Source organism: Falco naumanni, chromosome 8 (assembly GCF_017639655.2).
Source record: "Falco naumanni isolate bFalNau1 chromosome 8, bFalNau1.pat, whole genome shotgun sequence".
Taxonomy (NCBI): Eukaryota; Metazoa; Chordata; class Aves; order Falconiformes; family Falconidae; genus Falco; species Falco naumanni.
Genome location: NC_054061.1, coordinates 65,271,548 through 65,278,669, shown reverse-complemented (window position 1 = coordinate 65,278,669; position 7,122 = coordinate 65,271,548). Strand labels below are relative to the sequence as shown.

Below are 7,122 nucleotides of genomic sequence, written 5' to 3'. Positions count from 1 at the left end.
GAACAACCTGGCCATGGGGCGGCCCTTGGCCTACAGCTCCCAGCATGCCCCGGGAACAACCTGGCCATGGGGCGGCCCCGGGCCTACAGCTCCCAGCATGCCCTGGGAACAACCTGGCCATGGGGCGGCCCCGGGCCTACAGCTCCCAGCATGCCCCGGGAACAACGTGGCCATGGGGCGGTCCCAGGCCTACAGCTCCCAGCATGCCCTGGGAACAACCTGGCCATGGGGCGGCCCCGGGCCTACAGCTCCCAGCATGCCCCGGGAACAACCTGGCCATGGGGCGGCCCCGGGCCTACAGCTCCCAGCATGCCCCGGGAACAATCTGGCCATGGGGCGGCCCCGGGCCTACAGCTCCCAGCATGCCCCGGGAACAACGTGGCCATGGGGCGGTCCCAGGCCTACAGCTCCCAGCATGCCCCGGGAACAACCTGGCCATGGGGCGGCCCCGGGCCTACAGCTCCCAGCATGCCCCGGGAACAACCTGGCCATGGAGTGGTCCTGGGCTTACAGCTCCCAGCATGCCCCGGGAACAACCTGGCCATGGGGCGGCCCCGGGCCTACAGCTCCCAGCATGCCCCGGGAACAACCTGGCCATGGGGCGGCCCCGGGCCTACAGCTCCCAGCATGCCCCGGGAGCAACCTGGCCATGGGGCGGCCCCGGGCCTACAGCTCCCAGCATGCCCCGGGAACAACGTGGCCATGGGGCGGCCCCGGGCCTACAGCTCCCAGCATGCCCCGGGAACAACCTGGCCATGGGGCGGCCCCGGGCCTACAGCTCCCAGCATGCCCCGGGAACAACCTGGCCATGGGGCGGTCCCGGGCCTACAGCTCCCAGCATGCCCCGGGAACAACCTGGCCATGGGGCGGCCCCGGGCCTACAGCTCCCAGCATGCCCCGGGAACAACCTGGCCATGGAGCGGTCCCGGGCCTACAGCTCCCAGCATGCCCCGGGAGCAACCTGGCCATGGGGCGGCCCCGGGCCTACAGCTCCCAGCATGCCCCGGGAACAACCTGGCCATGGGGCGGCCCCGGGCCTACAGCTCCCAGCATGCCCCGGGAACAATCTGGCCCTGGGGCGGCCCCGGGCCTACAGCTCCCAGCATGCCCCGGGAACAACGTGGCCATGGGGCGGTCCCAGGCCTACAGCTCCCAGCATGCCCCGGGAACAACCTGGCCATGGGGCGGCCCCGGGCCTACAGCTCCCAGCATGCCCCGGGAACAACCTGGCCATGGAGTGGTCCTGGGCTTACAGCTCCCAGCATGCCCCGGGAACAACCTGGCCATGGGGCGGCCCCGGGCCTACAGCTCCCAGCATGCCCCGGGAACAACCTGGCCATGAGGCGGCCCCGGGCCTACAGCTCCCAGCATGCCCCGGGAGCAACCTGGCCATGGGGCGGCCCCGGGCCTACAGCTCCCAGCATGCCCCGGGAACAACGTGGCCATGGGGCGGCCCCGGGCCTACAGCTCCCAGCATGCCCCGGGAACAACCTGGCCATGGGGCGGCCCCGGGCCTACAGCTCCCAGCATGCCCCGGGAACAACCTGGCCATGGGGCGGTCCTGGGCCTACAGCTCCCAGCATGCCCCGGGAACAACCTGGCCATGGGGCGGCCCCGGGCCTACAGCTCCCAGCATGCCCCGGGAACAACCTGGCCATGGAGCGGTCCCGGGCCTACAGCTCCCAGCATGCCCCGGGAGCAACCTGGCCATGGGGCGGCCCCGGGCCTACAGCTCCCAGCATGCCCCGGGAACAACCTGGCCATGGAGTGGTCCTGGGCTTACAGCTCCCAGCATGCCCCGGGAACAACCTGGCCATGGGGCGGCCCCGGGGCTACAGCTCCCAGCATGCCCCGGGAACAACCTGGCCATGGGGCGGCCCCGGGCCTACAGCTCCCAGCATGCCCCGGGAACAACCTGGCCATGGGGTAGCCCCAGGACTACAGCTCCCAGCATGCCCCGGGAACAACCTGGCCATGGGGCGGCCCCGGGCCTACAGCTCCCAGCATGCCCCGGGAACAACCTGGCCATGGGGCGGCCCCGGGCCTACAGCTCCCAGCATGCCCTGGGGCACGCCTTCTCCCAGCAGGCCATGGGACATCCCTGCCCTGCAGTCGGGCCCTGGGGGGACACCAGCCCCGACCCCGGGCCCGTTAGGCCCCATGGCCCCTTCCCAGGGCTGCCCAAGCACAGGCCCCGGCCCCGGAGCCCCCGTGGGGCAGGGACGAGGGGAAGGGAGGCACCGAGCGGCAAGGAGAGGTGGGTCAAGGCGGAGGGGTGGCCGGAGAGGGACAGGAGGCGGCCAGAGGGGCAGGGGGAGTGGGAGGGGCTGGGCAGGGATGGGGAAAGGACAGGGACTGGTGAGGAGCGGGCAGAGGGATGGAGCAGGACAGAGACAGAGGGGCAGGGGGGTGCCGCAAGGAATGCAGGATCAGCAGCAGGAGAGAGGGCTAGGGAGAGGAGCGGAGGGGCGGGAAGGGGGACGGAGGCACAGACCAGTACAGGCAGGGCGAGGGGACAGGATCCGTGAGCGGCTTGTGACTTTGGCAGTGGGCGGCAAAGCTGCTTCTGTGGGTCTTTCCTTTCCCCCTCTGCCCTTATCCCCTCCCCACCCTTCCCCTCAGTGAGGCTGTGTCTGTGGTGTGCCTGCTCTGGTGAAAGGAGCTCCTGCACCAGCCTGAGGGCAAAAGAAGAGGGGCAAGGAGCGAGCTGTCGCAGTCCTTAGTTTGCAGGTTTAATGTATCGTCCCTGTTCAGAAAACACAGCGTGTCTGTGTGTCAGTGGTGCCGGCAGATTTTTATTCTTTATAGCAATTTCTTTAAATACCGGGCTTCATGCAGAAGGTTCACACGGTGCTGTGCTTGTAGTAAACAGAATTGCTTTTATGCATGCTGCATTCTGGAGGTGGCAAGTGCCAGGTTAGAGATGAAGATGGAAATGAAAGCAAGTGACGCACACGCAGTGGTGATCCTGCCACAAGCATGCTGTGTATTGACCTGGGAGAACGCTGCAGGGACTCTCAGAAGTCAAGGTTTTCAGTGCTGTTTCTGTGTTTGATACCCAAGGGATGGTTTCCCTCTGCATGCGTTTCTGGGCAGGTATGTGCATGGAACATAGGTGTGTCTCTGTGCCATAAGTGGGACTGATGGCAGCTTTTCATTTCATTCCAACTCAAAAGTAAAGAAAGACCGTACCTGCAAAAGAATTCAAACAGCCGTCTTTGTTTCCCAGAGCGAGCATACAAGCATGGGGGAGCGGTTTACAGGTTCAGAACTTCAGCCAGCTCTGGATGGTAAACCCTCAGGAGAGGAAAGAGAAGCCCCACTTTTTTAACTACAGCTCTGCTTCCCTTAATGTGTCTTCTTGTTAGATTGTGTCGGTAGTCAGATTAAAAGCACATGATTAAACTGTGCTTGTTCATGAAGATATTTGAGGGTTACTTACTGCCTTAAATCCTCTTACGAGTGGGGCACTCTGTTGCCCTGTGGGCAGTACAGTGTCGTGACTGGTAATTTTCCTTTTCTTGCCTAGTGTACGGATGCATTTATGAAGGCAAGTGTTGGGTCTTATTGGCGCCGCACAAGAAACCAACGTGTGAAACCCAGACATTCACTGTTAGAAACAGGAAGAAGCTGTGGGCCCTTGCTTCAGATTCTGCAAAAGATGTACCAAGGCTGAGGAAAGTGGCAAAAAGGGAAGAAATGCCGTAGCATAACTTTGGGATGGCAGGTGAAGTTTCCATCAGTGTTCCTCAAACGTAGCAGCCTCATTTGGTTCGCAGATGTGGTGTTGAACTCAAACTGCGAGACTAGTTTCCTTTATTGCGGGTGGTACTGTAGCGCACGTACCTTTCATGTCCCAAGTGAAGTTGCCAAGGCTCTAGTTAAACTTCCGCAGAACCACCTCAAATTTTCCGTAGTGCGTGATTTCCTTCAACAGTCAAGTCCAGGTCTGTGGCATACAATAACCCCTACCCCATTTGGGATCTGGATGTGATTGATTTTTAATTCAGACTTACCTGCTGTTAGAGATGTTTGGGTTTTGGTCCAAATAGGGAAATGCTGATTGTGTGCATTCTTTTGCTTTTTTCACAGTGTTGTTCCATGTTTAGTCATTTGTTCCTTACAAAAATAATGTATGGGTGTCTATGGAGCTGGAGGTGTTTACGTTCTTGTGGCTGAATGTAGCAGTGGAGCTATCTTGCTGTATTTAAATCAAGAGCAGCATAATGTAACTTCACTTAAAATCTGGTCTTGGTAGGCAGATCCTACCCTGATAAACATTTAAAACAAACAACAAAAAAAAATCTGTGACAAGGTATGGGTGGAGCACCTGAACTGGTGCAAGGCAGCAATTCTCTCGCTGATATCCACACATTGCAGAACTGTTGCCATCACGACCTTGAAATAGTGAGCCATTAACGTTAACTACTAGCAGCTTGTGAACCTCACAGTCAAGGTAGAAAATAATTTCCCACTGCCACCTTTTTTTAATTTTCTTTTATGTTTTAAAGTTTCTGATTTGATACTTTCTGATGTATTTGAAACCTGTGTCATATCCTGCGTAGTTTGTGACAAGTGTGTGGCAGATGGGACTTGTCTGCTTGGAGAGGTGGTGAGATGGAGAGTGGAGAATGGTTTTATGGCACAAGTGTAGAAGTATAAAAAGGGATTAAGAGGCTTGTGTACCTTGCTGCCAGTTCAGTGGCATGAGAATTCCTGTAATGACAAATTCCTTCTGGCTCTGAGGGAATGAACATGCCAGCCTGCTGAGTTTCCAACCAGAGCAACACTAGCAACGGATGTCGTTCCCAAATGGTGAGGTGGTTGTAAGCTTCATCAGTAGTAGAAGCTGTGGAGAAAGTCACGAATCACCTGCCGTTCTGCAAGTCAAGTGCTTGGCTCTTTTGTCACTAGTGTTGATTTAAGGGTGCATTGCTTATAAATAGCACTTGACCTTTGTAATTCTTCATACTGCTAAGTTCTGGGTGCCATCAGAGAACCACTGTGCTGTGAAGGCCCTGTAAACATACGGCGATGTTTGTGTTTATCCATTTTGCCTTCCCTTAGATGATGTTATTTTGTCATTTGAAACCTTAGTGGCAGGATTTGGGGCTTTATCCTGATCAGGCATCTAAGGGCCAGCTCTCGGCTGCAGCTGCAGCAGAAGTATTCAGGTGGTTTGAGCACCAAATGAAACTTCCACTTGGCTGCCATTTTGGCTTTTCCCTTCCTCTTAATTTTTATATTTTAATAAAGAGTATTTGGCTTCCTTACAGAAAAAAACCCCAGTGCTATCCTTGTCCTGTTATGATAAGGCCCTAATCTGGAGGGCAGAAAGCTGAGACCACCAGGAAGATGTTGAGAGGAAGGGGAAGAATGTTAGAGCCATGAGTTGGGTGTTCTGAGATCTGAGGAGATGGAAAAGGTGCCTCCCAGGTAGCTAAAGGGAAGCACAGGAGAGCAGCTGGGAGCCAGAGGTGTGGTGTGGGCATACGGAAGTGCTACGCTGTGGTGTGTTAGGCAAATTACTTTCAGGAACTTTCACATTTGTTGTCATTTCCCAGGCTCCTGAGGTGCAGGAATGCTGGAGGCAAGAAGCTGCCAGCATCAACTACGTGGAGAACGGACACTTCTATCTCCATTTCACTTTCCTCACTTCTGTGTAGCGGTGGCAGGGCAGTACAGACCCTGACCCGGACCCGGACCCTGACCCTGTGAGTACGCAGGCAGCTTGTGTGGCCAGTGCCGGTGTGGTTCTGGCACAGAGGATCAAGCGCTTCATGCTTCAGAGCTGTCAGGCTGACACTCTTCAGCACTCAATGAAGCTCTAAATTACAGCTAAAGGAAGACAGAAGTTTTGCTTCAGAGCTTGATAATGTCGTTCTGATCCATCCTTTTGCTTGTTCAGTGGCTACAGAAGGGAACCACTGCCTTGGTGGGAGCATCCATTGAGTTCTTCATGTGTGATATTAGAGGATCATTGTGTCTGTTTATGCATGAGACCATTCCAGTAGGTGATTTGAAGATGTTCACGTGTGGTACATAAAACCTTTGCCAGTAAAACAGTAAATCCACGCAGTGGGGTCTAAAGCGCACAGATCCAGTGCGATCCTCCAAAGAGCTTTGAAAGTGTCTCCCCAAGGGTACAGACCTGGCTGTTGGTGATTCTGTTGACCTGGCTTTTATAGCAGGTTGCTTGGAGAAGTTGCTATGTCAGAAGTTGTCTTCTGGGGGCAGAATGCTGCAAGTGGTAGGATGTTTAAGGAAGCAAATGAATAACCTTCAGACTTGATTTTACTCTTTTAACAGATTGTACACAAATGGGAGGCCTGAGCAGGCTGCCTTTAGCAGGGGAACGTGACCTGACTGCACAGGAGGCAAGGAACTCTCTTCTCTCGCTGACCATGAGCCCTCAGTTTCAAGGCAGATGTGAAGAGGAATATTTGACCCGTTGGAAATGCAACTTCAGATACGTAACCCAGGTGGGACTGCCATGTGAGCCCTGTGATAGGAGCCGTGTATCCCAACCGTGAACGTAGAGGTTGGGCCCAGTTTTTAGCTTGATTCAGTATGAACTCTGCTGACTGGTTCTGTGATCAAGAGCAGGCAAGTCTGCCCCCTGAGAGGATGTTGTCGTGGGTGGAAGGGTTGAAGTGCAATGACTGCGTCAACAAACAGGTGGTTTGAAAAGTCTTTTGGGAAGGATCTGGTACGCTGGTGTAATGCCTTTTCCCTTTACAAAGGTGTCCAGTAAACACAAGTGTTCCTGCATGTGTCCAGTAGCGCAGAGACCTCTGTACTTTCTTTGGACTGATTGTTGTGTAAGATCTGGGGGTTTTGGGACAGTCCTGAAAACTGTTCAAAAGGTGTCTTGAATGTTGGGTGAAATGGGTCATCACTTCCATAAGCCTCTAGCCTGTAAAGAAGAGCCATGGATGTAAGGAGATTTTCTTTTTTTCCCTTTTTATTGTTACTGGGAGGAAAAGCAGTGATTAACTATTGACCTGTGATACCCCCAGGTGCAGACTGTGCAGTGCATTTGAGGTGGATCACTCCTGTACTGCCAAGACTGAGCCCAGACTCCTCGATGCTTTGCACACTGGCACTGGAAGTCCTTGTGCA

The 7,122-nt window shown here is 55.4% G+C and overlaps 1 long non-coding RNA gene across 1 annotated transcript; it reads left to right on the top strand.

Moving 5' to 3' along the window:
• Positions 1–2,096: 2,096 nt before the first annotated feature.
• Positions 2,097–6,446, top strand: LOC121092807. Its single transcript, XR_005829390.1, has 3 exons — positions 2,097–2,257; positions 3,530–3,727; positions 6,310–6,446. It is a non-coding gene; the product is annotated as an uncharacterized LOC121092807 (long non-coding RNA).
• The last annotated feature ends 676 nt before the right edge of the window (positions 6,447–7,122 follow it).